Here is a 24,738-nt window from a genome sequence, read left to right on the forward strand (position 1 = left end):
TCTGAACGAGGAGGTCTGGGTGTTGTGGAAGTAGAAGTGGACGCTCCGACAATAGGCCTTGCAGGTCTGAGAACCAGTGCTGTCTGGGCCACGCCGGAGCTATGAGAAGCAGATTTCCTTTTTCTTGCTTGAACTTCCGAATTACCCTGGGCAGGAGTGACACCGGAGGGAACACGTACAGCAGCCGAAACCTCCACGGCACTGCCAGCGCATCCACGAATGCTGCTTTAGGATCCCTTGTCCTTGCTCCGAAGACCGGAACCTTGTGATTGTGTCGAGACGCCATCAGATTCACATCTGGAAGACCCTACCTTTCCACAAGGAGTTGAAACACTTCTGGATGGAGGCCCCACTCGCCGGCATGCACGTCCTGACGACTGAGAAAGTCTGCTTCCCAATTCAGGACTCCCGGAATGAATATTGTCAATATTGCCGGTAGATGGCGTTCTGCCCAACGTAGAATCCCTGAGGCTTCCTTCATTGCCAAACAGCTTCGAGTGCTGCCTTGATGATTTATGTAAGCCACTGTGGTGGCGTTATCCGATTGTACTTGAACAGGACGGTTCTGAATCAAATGCTGGGCTAGGTTCAACGCATTGAAGACCGCCCGCAATTCCAGAATGTTGATCGAGAGGAGAGATTCCTCCTTGGTCCACCGACCCTGCAAGGAGTGCTGCTCCAGCACCGCGCCCCAACCTCTTAGACTGGCATCTGTTGTCAACAGGACCCAGTTGGATATCCAGAAGGGACGGCCTCTGCACAATTGTTGGTCCTAGAGCCACCAGAGCAGCGACAGACGGACCTCCGGAGTCAAAGAGATCATTTGAGACCTGATCCGGTGAGGCAGGCCGTCCCACTTGGCTAGAATCAGCTTCTGGAGGGGGCAAGAATGGAATTGAGCATACTCCACCATGTCGAATGCTGATACCATGAGGCCCAGCACCTGCATTGCCGAATTTATCGACACTTGCGGACAAGAAAGGAAGCAACGAATCCTGTCCTGAAGTTTCAGGACTTTCTCCTGAGACAAAAACAACCTCTGGTTGTGAGTGTCCAACAGCGCTCCCAGATGCACTATGCTCTGAGCAGGGACCAGGGAGGATTTCTTCCAGTTGATGAGCCACCCGTGGGCTTGTAGAAACCGGACCGTCATATCCAGATGACGCAGGAGAAGATCTGGGGAATTTGCCAGGATTAACAAGTTGTCCAGATACGGCAGTATCCTGACCCCTTGACGGCAGAGTACCACCGTCATCACCGCCATAACTTTGGTGAAGACTCGCGGAGCCGTTGTTAAACCAAAAGATAACGCCCGAAACTGGTAATGGAGGTTGCCAATAGCGAACCTCAGGTATTGTTGATGTGACACTGCTATAGGAATATGCAGGTAAGCATCCTGTATGTCCAGGGAGACCATGTAGTCCCCAGGTTCCAAGGCCAGAACTATAGAGCGAAGGATTTCCATACGGAACTTGGAAACCTTCACAAACTTGTTCAGTGCCTTGAGGTTGAGAATGGGCCGGGAGGACCCATTCGGTTTCGGGACTAGAAACAGCGGAGAATAGTATCCCCGGCCCCTCTGAGCAAGAGGCACCTGTACTACGACTCCTGTATCCAGGAGGGTCTGTACCACTGAATGCAGAGTGTTTGCCTTTGTCTGGTCCGACGGGACGTCTGTCTGGCAAAATCGATGAGGGGGTCGGTTTTTGAAGGCTATGGCGTAACCTCGAGTGACGACTTCCTGTACACAGGCATCTGAAGTGGTCTTCAACCATTCCTGGGTATACCCTAGAAGCCGGCCCCCCACCCTGGGATCCCCCAGGGGTAGGCCCGCCCCGTCATGCGGCAGGCTTATCGGTCTTGGCTGCTGGCTGACGGGCAGCCCAGGCTCTTTTGGGCTTCGGCTTACCAGGTTTGGAAGTGCGGACCTGCTTATGGTACGCCTGACCTTTTGCTTTACCTGAAGGATGAAAGGGGCGAAAGGACGTGCCTTTGGCCTGCGACACAGAAGGAGCTGTATTAGGCAGACAGGCAGTTTTGGCAGTAGCCAAGTCAGCCACTATCTTATTTAAGTCCTCCCAAAACAGAATATCCCCCTTGAAAGGGAGTACCTCCAGGGTTTTTCTAGAGTCCAGATCCACAGACCAGGATCTCAGCCACAATATCCTGCAAGCCAGGACTGACATAGTAGAGGCCTTGGCTGCTAGGATACCGGCATCAGAAGCCGCCTCTTTTATACAGCGAGAAGCTGTGACAATATATGACAAGCAATGTCTAGCATGGTCAGAGGAGATTTCAGCTTCTAACTCCAAGGCCCATGCTTCAATAGCCTCTGCCGCCCATGTAGCTGCCATAATGGGCCTTTGTGCAGCACCCGTGAGGGTGTAAATCGCTTTTAGACAACCCTCGATACGTTTATCCGTAGGCTCTTTTAGAGACGTGACGGTAGTGACAGGTAGAGCTGAGGAAACCACCATCCTAGCAACATGTGAGTCTACTGGAGGAGGAGTTTCCCAATTCTTAAGCAGCTCTGGCGTGAGGGGATAGCGAGCCAGCATCTGCTTTTGAGGCACAAACTTCGTACCCGGGCTTTGCCAGGGTTCCTGACGTATATCCACTAGGTGGTCAGAGTGAGGTAAAACTTGTTTAATCACCCTCTGACGCTTGAACCTATCTGGTTTCTTAGGAGGAACGGATGGCTCGGGATCATCCGTAATCTGCAGAATTAACTTAATAGCCTCCAAAAGATCAGGAACATCCACATGTGAACTACCCTCCCCATCAGCCGTATCTGAGTCTGAACCTGTGGGGTCAGTGTATGTGCTGTCTTCATCAGACGAGGTGTCAGTGACAGCAGTGGATTGTGAGGAGACGAGCGCTCGCTTAGAGGACCTCTTGGACTTAGGCGAGCGTTGGTCAGACTTTTTAGTAGTGAGGGACTGGTTCAACTTCTTTAATTGAGCAGATAAATTGTCCGCCCACGGCAGGTTAGCTGCAAAGACCACATACGGTTGTACCGGCATTGTGGGTCCCATAGGGGGTGTTCGTTTATGAACTAGCGTATGCAGAAGCGTGGAAAAAGCGGCCCACGGTGGGTCAGTATGTGCCTCCGTTGCCACAGTCCCACTGGGGGGCAAGGAGCCCCCAGAACCAGAGCCCACAGCTGCTATATTCTCCCCATATGTGCCTGTGGCTTCAGCAACACCAGCAGTGTGTTCTGCCCCAGAACTGTTACCCTCAGAAGCAGACATGATATAACTTGCAGTATGAGGTAACACAGTACAATTATTAGCAGCACTATATCCCTAAACCCAAACCCCTGTGCAGTGTAGTCAGCACTAGCAGAGATAAAGGAGAGATATGTTGACTAAATCACAGAGAAAAATACGTAATACAGTATATCTTTGTGAAAATCCTATATTAAATAACACCTGACACACCAAGCCCCCTCTGGTTATAGAATATAGGGATAGCAAGTTGAGTGAAAGACACGAGATGGACACCACTCAACTATCAATGCACACACAGATAGTCACAGTTTGTACAATGCAGAGGTTATTACAGACAATAATACTGCACTAGACTAGCTTACACAGCTATATAGTCAATAGATATAACACTACACAGTAAGAAACTGGATGTATATCACAGGGTAATTGTGCTATAAACCCCTAACTAAATGCACTCTTTCTTACTAACACTGACTAAAAAGGCAGGTAGAATACTTAAGTGTCATGTAAAGGCACAGCGCTGACAACCAGGCGGCTTTACATAGGAGGATTTGCCCAAGCAGTCCCAGGAACAGTGAGGTGAGGAGTAATGGCGCCGCAGACACTGACAGGGAGTGAGGAAAAGACAGAGATGCAGCTCCAGGGCGGGAACACTTTCTGGAAATGGCGCCCTGGGGCTGGGGGAGGGGCTTCAGGTCTAAGCCTTATCCCCCTTGCTGGCAAAACCACCGGGTACTGTGGGCGATATTAAAATTGGTTTTAAGAGAAAACCTGACCTGCGCCCATGCCCTGGTGATCTAGTGGAATCGCCTGTATCCACAGTGTCCACTGCCAGCGCGCGCGGCCCGCCTCCCACTGACCGCGCCGGATCGCTATAAAGACCGGGTCCCGCGAGCGGGACCCACTTACCATCTCCCAAAGCGCGGCCACGCGATCCTGGAGAGCCACAGCCGTGTGTGTCTAACATGAAGAAAACCGGAGCCTCTGCTGTAGGTACCCGGCAACCAGGGCTCGGGAGTGTACAGCGCCGCTGGGGAGAGCTGGAGCTGCAGCAGTGAATGTCATAAGACATTTACCACCGCTGCTGCCCTTGAAGTCTTCACTTTTTACCTCATAAAAAGCTTTTCTCAGGGCTGCTTGGAGCAGCCCCTCTGTTAAGTGCCTGCTTACTGCAGCACCAACTGACAAACTGAGCTCCTGTGCTTGGAGGCGGGGTGATATAGGAGGCGGCGCTGTGCATTCTGTGAACAGTCAAAGCTTTGAGCCTGTTGGTGCCTCGGATCAAGATCCTACTCTACACCCCCCATTGTCCAGACTTGTGGAGCCCAGTGTACCCCGCAGCAGAAATATATATTGTACTCCCGCTCAGGAAGTACAAGGTATGTTAGATAATCCTCAAAGACTAATGTTGCATTCCACTGTTCTAGATTCATGTCCATCACAGTTAGAGGAAATTATCTCGCAGATACCGGGTTCCCTATGAATTAAGGATGGACAGGACGCTGGATTAATGGCTGAGGTAGTCCCAGTAATGACACAGTAAGCACAAGATTTAAGGGGGGTAAACCAAGTAGTTAAAAATCAATTCCCTGTAGTGCCCAATCCAGCTGTCATTATAATAAAATCCTCTCCACCTCTACTAACTTTACTGCCACCAATCTCTATTCTGTTTTCTTCACTGGTTCCTCTTCATCTTTGCTTTCACAAAGGGGGTATTTAACGAAAAGACAGGATACAGGACATGACGCTTCCACTTTAATCCGAGGTTTCTCTATTTTGGCATTGTCATTACAATAAATGGTTTCATCAAACAAACCAGAACGGGTTTCTCATACTGAGGAATCTGAACTGGCACTTGAGAAGCTAAAGGAGTGCTTGACAAGAGCCCCTGTGCTGGGAATGCCTGATTACTAGAGATGAGCGCCTGAAATTTTTCGGGTTTTGTGTTTTGGTTTTGGGTTCGGTTCCGCGGCCGTGTTTTGGGTTCGAACGCGTTTTGGCAAAACCTCACCGAATTTTTTTTGTCGGATTCGGGTGTGTTTTGGATTCGGGTGTTTTTTTCAAAAAACACTAAAAAACAGCTTAAATCATAGAATTTGGGGGTCATTTTGATCCCAAAGTATTATTAACCTCAAAAACCATAATTTACACTCATTTTCAGTCTATTCTGAATACCTCACACCTCACAATATTATTTTTAGTCCTAAAATTTGCACCGAGGTCGCTGTGTGAGTAAGATAAGCGACCCTAGTGGCCGACACAAACACCGGGCCCATCTAGGAGTGGCACTGCAGTGTCACGCAGGATGTCCCTTCCAAAAAACCCTCCCCAAACAGCACATGACGCAAAGAAAAAAAGAGGCGCAATGAGGTAGCTGTGTGAGTAAGATTAGCGACCCTAGTGGCCGACACAAACACCGGGCCCATCTAGGAGTGGCACTGCAGTGTCACGCAGGATGTCCCTTCCAAAAAACCCTCCCCAAACAGCACATGACGCAAAGAAAAAAAGAGGCGCAATGAGGTAGCTGACTGTGTGAGTAAGATTAGCGACCCTAGTGGCCGACACAAACACCGGGCCCATCTAGGAGTGGCACTGCAGTGTCACGCAGGATGTCCCTTCCAAAAAACCCTCCCCAATCAGCACATGATGCAAAGAAAAAGAAAAGAAAAAAGAGGTGCAAGATGGAATTGTCCTTGGGCCCTCCCACCCACCCTTATGTTGTATAAACAAAACAGGACATGCACACTTTAACCAACCCATCATTTCAGTGACAGGGTCTGCCACACGACTGTGACTGATATAACGGGTTGGTTTGGACCCCCCCCAAAAAAGAAGCAATTAATCTCTCCTTGCACAAACTGGCTCTACAGAGGCAAGATGTCCACCTCATCTTCACCCTCCGATATATCACCGTGTACATCCCCCTCCTCACAGATTATCAATTCGTCCCCACTGGAATCCACCATCTCAGCTCCCTGTGTACTTTGTGGAGGCAATTGCTGCTGGTCAATGTCTCCGCGGAGGAATTGATTATAATTCATTTTAATGAACATCATCTTCTCCACATTTTCTGGATGTAACCTCGTACGCCGATTGCTGACAAGGTGAGCGGCGGCACTAAACACTCTTTCGGAGTACACACTTGTGGGAGGGCAACTTAGGTAGAATAAAGCCAGTTTGTGCAAGGGCCTCCAAATTGCCTCTTTTTCCTGCCAGTATAAGTACGGACTGTGTGACGTGCCTACTTGGATGCGGTCACTCATATAATCCTCCACCATTCTATCAATGTTGAGAGAATCATATGCAGTGACAGTAGACGACATGTCCGTAATCGTTGTCAGGTCCTTCAGTCCGGACCAGATGTCAGCATCAGCAGTCGCTCCAGACTGCCCTGCATCACCGCCAGCGGGTGGGCTCGGAATTCTGAGCCTTTTCCTCGCACCCCCAGTTGCGGGAGAATGTGAAGGAGGAGATGTTGACAGGTCGCGTTCCGCTTGACTTGACAATTTTGTCACCAGCAGGTCTTTCAACCCCAGCAGACCTGTGTCTGCCGGAAAGAGAGATCCAAGGTAGGCTTTAAATCTAGGATCGAGCACGGTGGCCAAAATGTAGTGCTCTGATTTCAACAGATTGACCACCCGTGAATCCTTGTTAAGCGAATTAAGGGCTGCATCCACAAGTCCCACATGCCTAGCGGAATCGCTCCGTGTTAGCTCCTTCTTCAATGCCTCCAGCTTCTTCTGCAAAAGCCTGATGAGGGGAATGACCTGACTCAGGCTGGCAGTGTCTGAACTGACTTCACGTGTGGCAAGTTCAAAGGGCATCAGAACCTTGCACAACGTTGAAATCATTCTCCACTGCACTTGAGACAGGTGCATTCCACCTACTATATCGTGCTCAATTGTATAGGCTTGAATGGCCTTTTGCTGCTCCTCCAACCTCTGAAGCATATAGAGGGTTGAATTCCACCTCGTTACCACTTCTTGCTTCAGATGATGGCAGGGCAGGTTCAGTAGTTTTTGGTGGTGCTCCAGTCTTCTGTACGTGGTGCCTGTACGCCGAAAGTGTCCCGCAATTTTTCTGGCCACCGACAGCATCTCTTGCACGCCCCTGTCGTTTTTTAAAAAATTCTGCACCACCAAATTCAAGGTATGTGCAAAACATGGGACGTGCTGGAATTTGCCCATATTTAATGCACACACAATATTGCTGGCGTTGTCCGATGCCACAAATCCACAGGAGAGTCCAATTGGGGTAAGCCATTCCGCGATGATCTTCCTCAGTTGCCGTAAGAGGTTTTCAGCTGTGTGCGTATTCTGGAAAGCGGTGATACAAAGCGTAGCCTGCCTAGGAAAGAGTTGGCGTTTGCGAGATGCTGCTACTGGTGCCGCCGCTGCTGTTCTTGCCGCGGGAGTCCATACATCTACCCAGTGGGCTGTCACAGTCATATAGTCCTGACCCTGCCCTGCTCCACTTGTCCACATGTCCGTGGTTAAGTGGACATTGGGTACAACTGCATTTTTTAGGACACTGGTGAGTCTTTTTCTGACGTCCGTGTACATTCTCGGTATCGCCTGCCTAGAGAAGTGGAACCTAGATGGTATTTGGTAACGGGGGCACACTACCTCAATAAATTGTCTAGTTCCCTGTGAACTAACGGCGGATACCGGACGCACGTCTAACACCAACATAGTTGTCAAGGACTCAGTTATCCGCTTTGCAGTAGGATGACTGCTGTGATATTTCATCTTCCTCGCAAAGTACTGTTGAACAGTCAATTGCTTACTGGAAGTAGTACAAGTGGGCTTACGACTTCCCCTCTGGGATGACCATCGACTCCCAGCGGCAACAACAGCAGCGCCAGCAGCAGTAGGCGTTACACGCAAGGATGCATCGGAGGAATCCCAGGCAGGAGAGGACTCGTCAGAATTGCCAGTGACATGGCCTGCAGGACTATTGGCATTCCTGGGGAAGGAGGAAATTGACACTGAGGGAGTTGGTGGGGTGGTTTGCGTGAGCTTGGTTACAAGAGGAAGGGATTTACTGGTCAGTGGACTGCTTCCGCTGTCACCCAAAGTTTTTGAACTTGTCACTGACTTATTATGAATGCGCTGCAGGTGACGTATAAGGGAGGATGTTCCGAGGTGGTTAACGTCCTTACCCCTACTTATTACAGCTTGACAAAGGGAACACACGGCTTGACACCTGTTGTCCGCATTTCTGGTGAAATACCTCCACACCGAAGAGCTGATTTTTTTGGTATTTTCACCTGGCATGTCAACGGCCATATTCCTCCCACGGACAACAGGTGTCTCCCCGGGTGCCTGACTTAAACAAACCACCTCACCATCAGAATCCTCCTGGTCAATTTCCTCCCCAGCGCCAGCAACACCCATATCCTCCTCATCCTGGTGTACTTCAACACTGACATCTTCAATCTGACTATCAGGAACTGGACTGCGGGTGCTCCTTCCAGCACTTGCAGGGGGCGTGCAAATGGTGGAAGGCGCATGCTCTTCACGTCCAGTGTTGGGAAGGTCAGGCATCGCAACCGACACAATTGGACTCTCCTTGTGGATTTGGGATTTCGAAGAATGCACAGTTCTTTGCTTTGCTGCTTTTGCCAGCTTGAGTCTTTTCATTTTTCTAGCGAGAGGCTGAGTGCTTCCATCCTCATGTGAAGCTGAACCACTAGCCATGAACATAGGCCAGGGCCTCAGCTGTTCCTTGCCACTCCGTGTGGTAAATGGCATATTGGCAAGTTTACGCTTCTCCTCCGACAATTTTATTTTAGGTTTTGGAGTCCTTTTTTTACTGATATTTGGTGTTTTGGATTTGACATGCTCTGTACTATGACATTGGGCATCGGCCTTGGCAGACGACGTTGCTGGCATTTCATCGTCTCGGCCATGACTAGTGGCAGCAGCTTCAGCACGAGGTGGAAGTGGATCTTGATCTTTCCCTAATTTTGGAACCTCAACATTTTTGTTCTCCATATTTTAATAGGCACAACTAAAAGGCACCTCAGGTAAACAATGGAGATGGATGGATTGGATACTAGTATACAATTATGGACGGGCTGCCGAGTGCCGACACAGAGGTAGCCACAGCCGTGAACTACCGCACTGTACTATGTCTGCTGCTAATATATAGACTGGTTGATAAAGAGATAGTATACTCGTAACTAGTATGTATGTATAAAGAAAGAAAAAAAAACCACGGTTAGGTGGTATATACAATTATGGACGGGCTGCCGAGTGCCGACACAGAGGTAGCCACAGCCGTGAACTACCGCACTGTACTGTGTCTGCTGCTAATATATAGACTGTTTGATAAAGAGATAGTATACTCGTAACTAGTATGTATGTATAAAGAAAGAAAAAAAATCCACGGTTAGGTGGTATATACAATTATGGACGGGCTGCCGAGTGCCGACACAGAGGTAGCCACAGCCGTGAACTACCGCACTGTACTGTGTCTGCTGCTAATATATAGACTGGTTGATAAAGAGATAGTATACTCGTAACTAGTATGTATGTATAAAGAAAGAAAAAAAAACCACGGTTAGGTGGTATATACAATTATGGACGGGCTGCCGAGTGCCGACACAGAGGTAGCCACAGCCGTGAACTACCGCACTGTACTGTGTCTGCTGCTAATATATAGACTGGTTCATAAAGAGATAGTATACTCGTAACTAGTATGTATGTATAAAGAAAGAAAAAAAAACCACGGTTAGGTGGTATATACAATTATGGACGGGCTGCCGAGTGCCGAGACAGAGGTAGCCACAGCCGTGAACTACCGCACTGTACTGTGTCTGCTGCTAATATAGACTGGTTGATAAAGAGATAGTATACTCGTAACTAGTATGTATGTATAAAGAAAGAAAAAAAAACCACGGTTAGGTGGTATATACAATTATGGACGGGCTGCCGAGTGCCGACACAGAGGTAGCCACAGCCGTGAACTACCGCACTGTACTGTGTCTGCTGCTAATATATAGACTGGTTGATAAAGAGATAGTATACTCGTAACTAGTATGTATGTATAAAGAAAGAAAAAAAAACACGGTTAGGTGGTATATACAATTATGGACGGGCTGCCGAGTGCCGACACAGAGGTAGCCACAGCCGTGAACTACCGCACTGTACTGTGTCTGCTGCTAATATATAGACTGGTTGATAAAGAGATAGTATACTCGTAACTAGTATGTATGTATAAAGAAAGCAAAAAAAACCACGGTTAGGTGGTATATACAATTATGGACGGGCTGCCGAGTGCCGACACAGAGGTAGCCACAGCCGTGAACTACCGCACTGTACTGTGTCTGCTGCTAATATAGACTGGTTGATAAAGAGATAGTATACTCGTAACTAGTATGTATGTATAAAGAAAGAAAAAAAAACCACGGTTAGGTGGTATATACAATTATGGACGGGCTGCCGAGTGCCGACACAGAGGTAGCCACAGCCGTGAACTACCGCACTGTACTGTGTCTGCTGCTAATATATAGACTGGTTGATAAAGAGATAGTATACTCGTAACTAGTATGTATGTATAAAGAAAGAAAAAAAAACCACGGTTAGGTGGTATATACAATTATGGACGGGCTGCCGAGTGCCGACACAGAGGTAGCCACAGCCGTGAACTACCGCACTGTACTGTGTCTGCTGCTAATATATAGACTGGTTGATAAAGAGATAGTATACTCGTAACTAGTATGTATGTATAAAGAAAGAAAAAAAAACCACGGTTAGGTGGTATATACAATTATGGACGGGCTGCCGAGTGCCGACACAGAGGTAGCCACAGCCGTGAACTACCGCACTGTACTGTGTCTGCTGCTAATATAGACTGGTTGATAAAGAGATAGTATACTCGTAACTAGTATGTATGTATAAAGAAAGAAAAAAAAACCACGGTTAGGTGGTATATACAATTATGGACGGGCTGCCGAGTGCCGACACAGAGGTAGCCACAGCCGTGAACTACCGCACTGTACTGTGTCTGCTGCTAATATAGACTGGTTGATAAAGAGATAGTGGCCCTCATTCCGAGTTGTTCGCTCGGTATTTTTCATCGCATCGCAGTGAAAATCCGCTTAGTACGCATGCGCAATGTTCGCACTGCGATTGCGCCAAGTAACTTTACTATGAAGATAGTATTTTTACTCACGGCTTTTTCTTCGCTCCGGCGATCGTAATGTGATTGACAGGAAATGGGTGTTACTGGGCGGAAACACGGCGTTTCAGGGGCGTGTGGCTGAAAACGCTACCGTTTCCGGAAAAAACGCAGGAGTGGCCGGAGAAACGGTGGGAGTGCCTGGGCGAACGCTGGGTGTGTTTGTGACGTCAACCAGGAACGACAAGCACTGAACTGATCGCACAGGCAGAGTAAGTCTGGAGCTACTCTGAAACTGCTAAGTAGTTAGTAATCGCAATATTGCGAATACATCGGTCGCAATTCTAAGAAGCTAAGATACACTCCCAGTAGGCGTAGGCTTAGCGTGAGCAACTCTGCTAAATTCGCCTTGCGAGCGATCAACTCGGAATGAGGGCCCGTATACTACTAATATTATATATACTGGTGGTCAGGTCACTGGTCACCTAGTCACACTGGCAGTGGCACTCCTGCAGCAAAAGTGTGCACTGTTTAATTTTAATATAATATTATGTACTCCTGGCTCCTGCTATAACCTATAACTGGCACTGCAGTAGTGCTCCCCAGTCTCCCCCACAATTATAAGCTGTGTGAGCTGAGCAGTCAGACAGATATATAATATATATAGATGATGCAGCACACTGGCCTGAGCCTGAGCAGTGCACACAGATATGGTATGTGACTGACTGAGTCACTGTGTGTATCGCTTTTTTCAGGCAGAGAACGGATATATTAAATAAACTGCACTGTGTGTCTGGTGGTCACTCACTATATAATATATTATGTACTCCTGGCTCCTGCTATAACCTATAACTGGCACTGCAGTAGTGCTCCCCAGTCTCCCCCACAATTATAAGCTGTGTGAGCTGAGCAGTCAGACAGATATATATAATATTATATATAGATAATAGATGATGCAGCACACTGGCCTGAGCCTGAGCAGTGCACACAGATATGGTATGCGACTGAGTCACTGTGTGCTGTGTATCGCTTTTTTCAGGCAGAGAACGGATTATAAATAAAACTGGTGTGGTCACTATCAGCAAAACTCTGCACTGTACTGAGTACTCCTAATGCTCCCCAAAATTAGTAAATCAAGTGTCTCTCTAATCTATTCTAAACGGAGAGGACGCCAGCCACGTCCTCTCCCTATCAATCTCAATGCACGTGTGAAAATGGCGGCGACGCGCGGCTCCTTATATAGAATCCGAGTCTCGCGATAGAATCCGAGCCTCGCGAGAATCCGACAGCGTCATGATGACGTTTGGGCGCGCTCGGGTTAACCGAGCAAGGCGGGAAGATCCGAGTCGCTCGGACCCGTGAAAAAAAACATGAAGTTCTGGCGGGTTCGGATTCAGAGAAACCGAACCCGCTCATCTCTACTGATTACGAGAAACCATTTGAGTTACACAGTACAGAGACTGCTAGGTGCGCAGTAGGGGTTTTAACACAGAGACATGATGATGCCAGCTGACCAGTAGCATACTACAGCCAGTGGCGGTTCTTGCCACGGGCAAGCGGTACTTTTGCCCGGGGCGCCGCCTTCCGGAGGGCGCCGCACCAGGGCAAGATCCGCCACTGTGCCCCCCGCAGTGCCCTGCTGTGCCCCCCTGCTTTGAAGGGAACCAGACGCGTAGCGTCTAGTTTCCCTTCATTGAGAGGACCTTAGTTGTGCGGTGCGCGATGACGTCATCGCGCACCGCACAGCAAAGGTCCTCTCCATGAAGGGAAACTAGACGCTACGGTCTAGTTTCCCTTCGTGTAGAGGACCTTTGCTGTGCGATGTGCGATGACGTCATCGCGCACCGCACAGCATAGTGGCACAGACACTAGGGGTCATAATTGACCTCTAGTGTCTATGCTGTTCTATGGGAGAGACGTAATAACGTCTCTCCCATAGATCGAAGAGAAGAGAGAGGGGAGAAGAGCGGTGCCGCCGGCGGAGGGGGTCTGGATCAGGAACGGGGATGGTAAGTATTCTTTTTATTTATTTATTTATTTTCTTGCAGCGTCGTGACCATGCCCCCTATTGAAGCCACTAGAGATGAGCGCCTGAAATTTTTCGGGTTTTGTGTTTTGGTTTTGGGTTCGGTTCCGCGGCCGTGTTTTGGGTTCGAACGCGTTTTGGCAAAACCTCACCGAATTTTTTTTGTCGGATTCGGGTGTGTTTTGGATTCGGGTGTTTTTTTCAAAAAACACTAAAAAACAGCTTAAATCATAGAATTTGGGGGTCATTTTGATCCCAAAGTATTATTAACCTCAAAAACCATAATTTACACTCATTTTCAGTCTATTCTGAATACCTCACACCTCACAATATTATTTTTAGTCCTAAAATTTGCACCGAGGTCGCTGTGTGAGTAAGATAAGCGACCCTAGTGGCCGACACAAACACCGGGCCCATCTAGGAGTGGCACTGCAGTGTCACGCAGGATGTCCCTTCCAAAAAACCCTCCCCAAACAGCACATGACGCAAAGAAAAAAAGAGGCGCAATGAGGTAGCTGTGTGAGTAAGATTAGCGACCCTAGTGGCCGACACAAACACCGGGCCCATCTAGGAGTGGCACTGCAGTGTCACGCAGGATGTCCCTTCCAAAAAACCCTCCCCAAACAGCACATGACGCAAAGAAAAAAAGAGGCGCAATGAGGTAGCTGTGTGAGTAAGATTAGCGACCCTAGTGGCCGACACAAACACCGGGCCCATCTAGGAGTGGCACTGCAGTGTCACGCAGGATGTCCCTTCCAAAAAACCCTCCCCAAACAGCACATGACGCAAAGAAAAAAAGAGGCGCAATGAGGTAGCTGTGTGAGTAAGATTAGCGACCCTAGTGGCCGACACAAACACCGGGCCCATCTAGGAGTGGCACTGCAGTGTCACGCAGGATGTCCCTTCCAAAAAACCCTCCCCAAACAGCACATGACGCAAAGAAAAAAAGAGGCGCAATGAGGTAGCTGACTGTGTGAGTAAGATTAGCGACCCTAGTGGCCGACACAAACACCGGGCCCATCTAGGAGTGGCACTGCAGTGTCACGCAGGATGTCCCTTCCAAAAAACCCTCCCCAATCAGCACATGATGCAAAGAAAAAGAAAAGAAAAAAGAGGTGCAAGATGGAATTGTCCTTGGGCCCTCCCACCCACCCTTATGTTGTATAAACAAAACAGGACATGCACACTTTAACCAACCCATCATTTCAGTGACAGGGTCTGCCACACGACTGTGACTGATATGACGGGTTGGTTTGGACCCCCCCCAAAAAAGAAGCAATTAATCTCTCCTTGCACAAACTGGCTCTACAGAGGCAAGATGTCCACCTCATCTTCACCCTCCGATATATCACCGTGTACATCCCCCTCCTCACAGATTATCAATTCGTCCCCACTGGAATCCACCATCTCAGCTCCCTGTGTACTTTGTGGAGGCAATTGCTGCTGGTCAATGTCTCCGCGGAGGAATTGATTATAATTCATTTTAATGAACATCATCTTCTCCACATTTTCTGGATGTAACCTCGTACGCCGATTGCTGACAAGGTGAGCGGCGGCACTAAACACTCTTTCGGAGTACACACTTGTGGGAGGGCAACTTAGGTAGAATAAAGCCAGTTTGTGCAAGGGCCTCCAAATTGCCTCTTTTTCCTGCCAGTATAAGTACGGACTGTGTGACGTGCCTACTTGGATGCGGTCACTCATATAATCCTCCACCATTCTATCAATGTTGAGAGAATCATATGCAGTGACAGTAGACGACATGTCCGTAATCGTTGTCAGGTCCTTCAGTCCGGACCAGATGTCAGCATCAGCAGTCGCTCCAGACTGCCCTGCATCACCGCCAGCGGGTGGGCTCGGAATTCTGAGCCTTTTCCTCGCACCCCCAGTTGCGGGAGAATGTGAAGGAGGAGATGTTGACAGGTCGCGTTCCGCTTGACTTGACAATTTTGTCACCAGCAGGTCTTTCAACCCCAGCAGACCTGTGTCTGCCGGAAAGAGAGATCCAAGGTAGGCTTTAAATCTAGGATCGAGCACGGTGGCCAAAATGTAGTGCTCTGATTTCAACAGATTGACCACCCGTGAATCCTTGTTAAGCGAATTAAGGGCTGCATCCACAAGTCCCACATGCCTAGCGGAATCGCTCCCTTTTAGCTCCTTCTTCAATGCCTCCAGCTTCTTCTGCAAAAGCCTGATGAGGGGAATGACCTGACTCAGGCTGGCAGTGTCTGAACTGACTTCACGTGTGGCAAGTTCAAAGGGCATCAGAACCTTGCACAACGTTGAAATCATTCTCCACTGCGCCTGAGACAGGTGCATTCCACCTACTATATCGTGCTCAATTGTATAGGCTTGAATGGCCTTTTGCTGCTCCTCCAACCTCTGAAGCATATAGAGGGTTGAATTCCACCTCGTTACCACTTCTTGCTTCAGATGATGGCAGGGCAGGTTCAGTAGTTTTTGGTGGTGCTCCAGTCTTCTGTACGTGGTGCCTGTACGCCGAAAGTGTCCCGCAATTCTTCTGGCCACCGACAGCATCTCTTGCACGCCCCTGTCGTTTTTTAAAAAATTCTGCACCACCAAATTCAAGGTATGTGCAAAACATGGGACGTGCTGGAATTTGCCCATATTTAATGCACACACAATATTGCTGGCGTTGTCCGATGCCACAAATCCACAGGAGAGTCCAATTGGGGTAAGCCATTCCGCGATGATCTTCCTCAGTTGCCGTAAGAGGTTTTCAGCTGTGTGCGTATTCTGGAAACCGGTGATACAAAGCGTAGCCTGCCTAGGAAAGAGTTGGCGTTTGCGAGATGCTGCTACTGGTGCCGCCGCTGCTGTTCTTGCGGCGGGAGTCCATACATCTACCCAGTGGGCTGTCACAGTCATATAGTCCTGACCCTGCCCTGCTCCACTTGTCCACATGTCCGTGGTTAAGTGGACATTGGGTACAGCTGCATTTTTTAGGACACTGGTGACTCTTTTTCTGAGGTCTGTGTACATTTTCGGTATCGCCTGCCTAGAGAAATGGAACCTAGATGGTATTTGGTACCGGGGACACAGTACCTCCAACAAGTCTCTAGTTGGCTCTGCAGTAATGATGGATACCGGAACCACGTTTCTCACCACCCAGGATGCCAAGGCCTCAGTTATCCGCTTTGCAGTAGGATGACTGCTGTGATATTTCATCTTCCTCGCAAAGGACTGTTGAACAGTCAATTGCTTACTGGAAGTAGTACAAGTGGGCTTACGACTTCCCCTCTGGGATGACCATCGACTCCCAGCGGCAACAACAGCAGCGCCAGCAGCAGTAGGCGTTACACGCAAGGATGCATCGGAGGAATCCCAGGCAGGAGAGGACTCGTCAGAATTGCCAGTGACATGGCCTGCAGGACTATTGGCATTCCTGGGGAAGGAGGAAATTGACACTGAGGGAGTTGGTGGGGTGGTTTGCGTGAGCCTGGTTACAAGAGGAAGGGATTTACTGGTCAGTGGACTGCTTCCGCTGTCACCCAAAGTTTTTGAACTTGTCACTGACTTATTATGAATGCGCTGCAGGTGACGTATAAGGGAGGATGTTCCGAGGTGGTTAACGTCCTTACCCCTACTTATTACAGCTTGACAAAGGGAACACACGGCTTGACACCTGTTGTCCGCATTTCTGGTGAAATACCTCCACACCGAAGAGCTGATTTTTTTGGTATTTTCACCTGGCATGTCAACGGCCATATTCCTCCCACGGACAACAGGTGTCTCCCCGGGTGCCTGACTTAAACAAACCACCTCACCATCAGAATCCTCCTGGTCAATTTCCTCCCCAGCGCCAGCAACACCCATATCCTCATCCTGGTGTACTTCAACACTGACATCTTCAATCTGACTATCAGGAACTGGACTGCGGGTGCTCCTTCCAGCACTTGCAGGGGGCGTGCAAATGGTGGAAGGCGCATGCTCTTCACGTCCAGTGTTGGGAAGGTCAGGCATCGCAACCGACACAATTGGACTCTCCTTGTGGATTTGGGATTTCGAAGAATGCACAGTTCTTTGCTGTGCTGCTTTTGCCAGCTTGAGTCTTTTCATTTTTCTAGCGAGAGGCTGAGTGCTTCCATCCTCATGTGAAGCTGAACCACTAGCCATGAACATAGGCCAGGGCCTCAGCCGTTCCTTGCCACTCCGTGTGGTAAATGGCATATTGGCAAGTTTACGCTTCTCCTCCGGCAATTTTATTTTAGGTTTTGGAGTCCTTTTTTTACTGATATTTGGTGTTTTGGATTTGACATGCTCTGTACTATGACATTGGGCATCGGCCTTGGCAGACGACGTTGCTGGCATTTCATCGTCTCGGCCATGACTAGTGGCAGCAGCTTCAGCACGAGGTGGAAGTGGATCTTGATCTTTCCCTAATTTTGGAACCTCAACATTTTTGTTCTCCATATTTTAATAGGCACAACTAAAAGGCACCTCAGGTAAACAATGGAGATGGATGGATTGGATACTAGTATACAATTATGGACGGGCTGCCGAGTGCCGACACAGAGGTAGCCACAGCCGTGAACTACCGCACTGTACTGTGTCTGCTGCTAATATATAGACTGGTTGATAAAGAGATAGTATACTCGTAACTAGTATGTATGTATAAAGAAAGAAAAAAAACCCACGGTTAGGTGGTATATACAATTATGGACGGGCTGCCGAGTGCCGACACAGAGGTAGCCACAGCCGTGAACTACCGCACTGTACTGTGTCTGCTGCTAATATAGACTGGTTGATAAAGAGATAGTATACTCGTAACTAGTATGTATGTATAAAGAAAGAAAAAAAAACCACGGTTAGGTGGTATATACAATTATGGACGGGCTGCCGAGTGCCGACACAGAGGTAGCCACAGCCGTGAACTACCGCACTGTACTGTGTCTGCTGCTAATATATAGACTGGTTGATAAAGAGATAGTATACTCGTAACTAGTATGTATGTATAAAGAAAGAAAAAAAAACCACGGTTAGGTGGTATATACAATTATGGACGGGCTGCCGAGTGCCGACACAGAGGTAGCCACAGCCGTGAACTACCGCACTGTACTGTGTCTGCTGCTAATATATAGACTGGTTGATAAAGAGATAGTATACTCGTAACTAGTATGTATGTATAAAGAAAGAAGAAAAAAACACGGTTAGGTGGTATATACAATTATGGACGGGCTGCCGAGTGCCGACACAGAGGTAGCCACAGCCGTGAACTACCGCACTGTACTGTGTCTGCTGCTAATATAGACTGGTTGATAAAGAGATAGTATACTCGTAACTAGTATGTATGTATAAAGAAAGAAAAAAAAACCACGGTTAGGTGGTATATACAATTATGGACGGGCTGCCGAGTGCCGACACAGAGGTAGCCACAGCCGTGAACTACCGCACTGTACTGTGTCTGCTGCTAATATATAGACTGGTTGATAAAGAGATAGTATACTCGTAACTAGTATGTATGTATAAAGAAAGAAAAAAAAACCACGGTTAGGTGGTATATACAATTATGGACGGGCTGCCGAGTGCCGACACAGAGGTAGCCACAGCCGTGAACTACCGCACTGTACTGTGTCTGCTGCTAATATAGACTGGTTGATAAAGAGATAGTATACTCGTAACTAGTATGTATGTATAAAGAAAGAAAAAAAAACCACGGTTAGGTGGTATATACAATTATGGACGGGCTGCCGAGTGCCGACACAGAGGTAGCCACAGCCGTGAACTACCGCACTGTACTGTGTCTGCTGCTAATATATAGACTGGTTGATAAAGAGATAGTATACTCGTAACTAGTATGTATGTATAAAGAAAGAAAAAAAAACCACGGTTAGGTGGTATATACAATTATGGACGGGCTGCCGAGTGCCGACACAGAGGTAGCCACAGCCGTGAACTACCGCACTGTACTGTGTCTGCTGCTAATATAGACTGGTTGATAAAGAGATAGTATACTCGTAACTAGTATGTATGTATAAAGAAAGAAAAAAAAACCACGGTTAGGTGGTATATACAATTATGGACGGGCTGCCGAGTGCCGACACAGAGGTAGCCACAGCCGTGAACTACCGCACTGTACTGTGTCTGCTGCTAATATATAGACTGGTTGATAAAGAGATAGTATACTACTAATATTATATATACTGGTGGTCAGGTCACTGGTCACTAGTCACACTGGCAGTGGCACTCCTGCAGCAAAAGTGTGCACTGTTTAATTTTAATATAATATTATGTACTCCTGGCTCCTGCTATAACCTATAACTGGCACTGCAGTAGTGCTCCCCAGTCTCCCCCACAATTATAAGCTGTGTGAGCTGAGCAGTCAGACAGATATATAATATATATAGATGATGCAGCACACTGGCCTGAGCCTGAGCAGTGCACACAGATATGGTATGTGACTGACTGAGTCACTGTGTGTATCGCTTTTTGCAGGCAGAGAACGGATATATTAAATAAACTGCACTGTGTGTCTGGTGGTCACTCACTATATAATATATTATGTACTCCTGGCTCCTGCTATAACCTATAACTGGCACTGCAGTAGTGCTCCCCAGTCTCCCCCACAATTATAAGCTGTGTGAGCTGAGCAGTCAGACAGATATATATAATATTATATATAGATAATAGATGATGCAGCACACTGGCCTGAGCCTGAGCAGTGCACACAGATATGGTATGTGACTGAGTCACTGTGTGCTGTGTATCGCTTTTTTCAGGCAGAGAACGGATTATAAATAAAACTGGTGGTCACTATCAGCAAAACTCTGCACTGTACTGAGTACTCCTAATGCTCCCCAAAATTAGTAAATCAAGTGTCTCTCTAATCTATTCTAAACGGAGAGGACGCCAGCCACGTCCTCTCCCTATCAATCTCAATGCACGTGTGAAAATGGCGGCGACGCGCGGCTCCTTATATAGAATCCGAGTCTCGCGATAGAATCCGAGCCTCGCGAGAATCCGACAGCGTCATGATGACGTTCGGGCGCGCTCGGGTTAACCGAGCAAGGCGGGAAGATCCGAGTCGCTCGGACCCGTGAAAAAAAACATGAAGTTCTGGCGGGTTCGGATTCAGAGAAACCGAACCCGCTCATCTCTAGAAGCCACGCCTTCATATTTTGCCCGGGGCGCCACAAGTCTTAGAACCGACCCTGACTACAGCGCCCAATTGGACACTGTGGCATGCGCACTCCTCATTTGTAGAAGAAATGTAGCCGAAATAGCTTTGTTGGTAAGCAGGACATGAATTGATAGTCCATACACCACATGCTGTATCAGTCCTTCAAAATTCTGCCCAAACCCGGCATGTCTCATCAGCACGAGTTACAAAATGGGAGCTGTCACTGATGGCACCAGCAAATTATTGCATGTGCATTGTAATGCAAAAAGGGTGGAGGAGGAGAATACTGGTGAAGGAAAACTTTGTATGGACACTGATGCGCATGATTGTATGGAATATCTGAATCAGACCTTTACTATGAGACCAGACATAAGTGACAACCAATTAGTGAACACAGACCTGATTTTTTTCTAGACTGACGGTAGTAACCACAGACAGACTCAAGAGACTTATGCACAGGATATGCTGTTGTAGATGACCGAGGTATTATAGAAGCTGAAACCCTTGGCCAGACCGCATGCAGCACTGGTCGCTGAGCTGGTCTCACTGATCAGGGCATGCGAGTTGTCAGAATATATGTCAGCCAAGATATATACACCAACTCTAGAAATGTTTTTGGGGTGATGCTCATGATACTCTTCCTTGCAAACACACAACATTTAAATTGAGATGCAAAATTTGTGTTCCCTCCGGAATCTCTGGAGAGATTGACAAGATAAACCAGTAGCCCCCAGAGCATACCTCCTTGGACTGGCAGAGGCGGCCCATGGTCTGACTCATCTTGGCAAGTAGGGTATGTGCAAATTGTTCAGGGCATACTGGAGCACCCCAGGGTTCGCTTCACAGGCAAGTAAGATGGCAATGTCATGCCTTACTTGTCTGGAATGGTAGTACCAACAGAGCTATCCTATATTCCTCCTGCAGACGGACCTTTTCAGGTAATACAAATCGACTTTGTACAGTTAATACCCTGTAGGAATTTAAAAATGTATTGGTATATGCACTAGATGTATTTTCAAGTATGGTAGAAACATTTCCAGATGCCACTGGCAATAGTGTTTTAACTGTAAAGAAAATCATGCAAGAATTTGGTTGCAGATATGGTATCCCTAGGATTAGGAGCAAAGTGATAGCTGAAACTGGACTATTGTAGTCAAAGATACTGCCACTAGTGTCATGTAGCATCGGAACCACTCCCAGATCCCCGTTTAACTTATCACCCTCTTTGAAATTGTTGTTTTGTTTTTGGAAGACAACCTCATGTCATGATCCACCATGATTTGAAATACACCAATGAGGTGACAGTACAGTACTTTATCAAGATAAGCCAGCATTTGAGAACATAGCAAAATACCTTGAAACTGTTGATTCCTGATATGCCTACTACTAACTGTCTTGATTGTGAACCAAGAGACTGTGTGATTATTTTTACGCTCAGGTTGATTAATAGACAGGTGAGAAGGACCATACCAAGTTTTGTTGACCAGCACGACTTCAGTGAAAAGTAGCCAATAGAGAGAATTGGGTCCATGCTTCACATTACAAGAAAGTCGCTAGTGTGGAAGGAACTCGTAAAGGGAGTGAGATCGCAGAAATATCACTCGATAATTTGTTCCATGAAGACTGAGAGGCGGCATTGTTGAACACTATCTGAGCGTACTAAAGGATTACAAAAAGACCAGTCATAGTAAGATGGATTTGCTACAAGCAAGATTTGTTTTGTTCTATCTTTCTTTTTCTGTTGACAAACATTGTTTCCAGGACATTCTATTTTTGTGAGAGTTCCTGAGGAGTCAAGCGTGGGACTGGAACTGGTTCTGGAGAAAATAGTGATGTCTTTATAGGATCCCAGGAGCAGCCTATCACTTTGTTTAAAGCCAGAGTAAATCAAAGGTCTAGTAGTTACGGAGTTCGGAGGTAACATGATAGGCTATTGTCTGAGGAATACTGTATTTTGTAGTTACTGCGACTGTATAATTAAAGATGAGTGTATCCAGAGATGTCAGTCAAGTAGTAAGGTTGAATTTGACAGACATCCTTTGAGTGATTATCATTCAGCAGTGGGTAAGGTTTTAAATTAAACGGAATATTGGGTGTGCTCACAGGTACCTCTAAGACAAAATAATGAAGGATTAGTGCTATATTCTTTAAAGTTAGCCGAGGTACTTGAATGACACAGAGGGGGGATCCGGTGGACAAGGAATATAATATAACTATACCCCCTAGTCTTAAGATCCACCAGTACCATAGATAAGTCCCTGGTATGTTTAAATCTCACCAATTTCAGGAAACCAGGAAATTGGGAGGTAATCACGAACAATCAAACAATGGCCTATTCACACAGAGCAGATAAAGAGCTAATTAATACCATGACTGTACAAAAGATTGTTATATGTGGAAGAAAAGTGTATGAGTGGCTCTCCCCAAACTCCGAAAGTTTATATTATCTAGGAGGGTACTAGCCGAAATAATAACCCTTCCTCATGATGAAACAGACCTAACATATGATCCTGTAATTGAAGCTATAATCAGTTAACAACACCAGCATACCATGATGTAGGTACATGTATATGTGTCTAATTGAACAAGAACAGATATCACAGAAAAGTTAGTTTAAAATTCCCCAGAAATTCTTACAATTGTTTCAACGAAAACCACATCTAGTATATGCCGGCGGGAGTGGGTAAAGGGTGCCTTATCCTTAACCAATTGAACAAAATGGATATGTATACATGTGTTTGTGTCACCCATCTTATTTGTATGTGTTAATATCATAAAAGTGTGATAGTTTCTTAATGACTAATAAAGGGTGGACTGTCGATGTCAGATAAATGACACAAACAAACGACACACAGAGTGGTGCTTCTCGGTGGTGGCATAAGGATGCAATTGACGTATATGGATGCACCATGCTTCTTTACCGCGCATCGTGCATAGAGTCGCACGGCGTGCGTGTTGCCGCGTGGTGGGTGTGTATACAGTAAAAGGCGCAATCACTGAGAAATGCCATAAAGACGCACACAGACACATATTCATACAACACCTAAATTACACATAGACAAAACACATCCAACACAAGACTTGTATTATATTGTATTTATATAATAGAGTGTAAAACCAGATATATATGTATTATTGGGACGAAACAAGTTAATTATATCATGCTTAGTGTCAAAATGGTCAGGACAATGTGTGGATTAATTTGATAACTATGGGTAAATTGTCGCACATTGTGACAATTAGTTATGATCAAATGGAGGATTATAAAGTCACATTCTATGAGACAAAGGACTTCCTGCAGCAGCATTTCCAGTGGCAAACACCTGTACCTGCATCTTAAAACTGGACATTGCACACATATGAACTGACCAATAACACACAATGGGGTCAATTAAATTCGGCAAGTTATGAATAGCGCCGGGAATTAGCTCCCGACGCTATTCAATTCAGCTCCAGTTAAGTCGGCGATGTCCCGTTCTCGCCGACTAAACAGGTTGAATTGTCGGGAGAACGGGCATTCTCCGACTTAACTCCCCGGCGCGAGGCTGATTCCCGACAGAATCAGCCTCGCGCCGGCCGCGAGGAAGCACTTTTGTCGGGTTTCTACTTTCATCCCCGGGGATGAGAGAAGAATTCCCGACAATTGCAGGTAACTAGCAGCTGAATTGAATAGCGTCGGGAGCTAATTCCCGGTGCTATTCATAAGTTGCCGAATTGAATTGACCCCAATGAATGAGAAACCTCCCTCTCCTGGACCAATAGCAGAAGACCCAGCCCCAGATGTATACCTTCTCCAATACACAGTATATAAGTACATCCCCCTTGCCAGGGAGTGGAGTGTTTGCTGATTCCATCTAGTGATGACTGTCCTCTGGGATAAGGGTGATGTATACTGGCTGTGACTGTTTCTTATGTATTTGTAACTCTGTACCTATCTTATATTTATATATGTTATACTGAATCATATACTGTACATATGTTATTTTGTATGCATACCTTTTTAATATCAAATACATTTATATATATCTGAGCATTGGACCTCAGTAAACCATGTGAGCGACTACTTGCTTTCTCTTAAGGGACATAGTGCTGTGACATTCAGCGCATTATTACTGTATATGGTAATAAGACGCAACTTGCATCTGCAGTATATAATAACACTGGTATTTAAATGTTTATTTAAAATAATGGAATTTCACAGGGTACTGCCATATAAG

The sequence above is a fragment of the Pseudophryne corroboree genome, chromosome 2 (assembly GCF_028390025.1).
Source record: "Pseudophryne corroboree isolate aPseCor3 chromosome 2, aPseCor3.hap2, whole genome shotgun sequence".
NCBI classification, from domain to species: Eukaryota; Metazoa; Chordata; class Amphibia; order Anura; family Myobatrachidae; genus Pseudophryne; species Pseudophryne corroboree.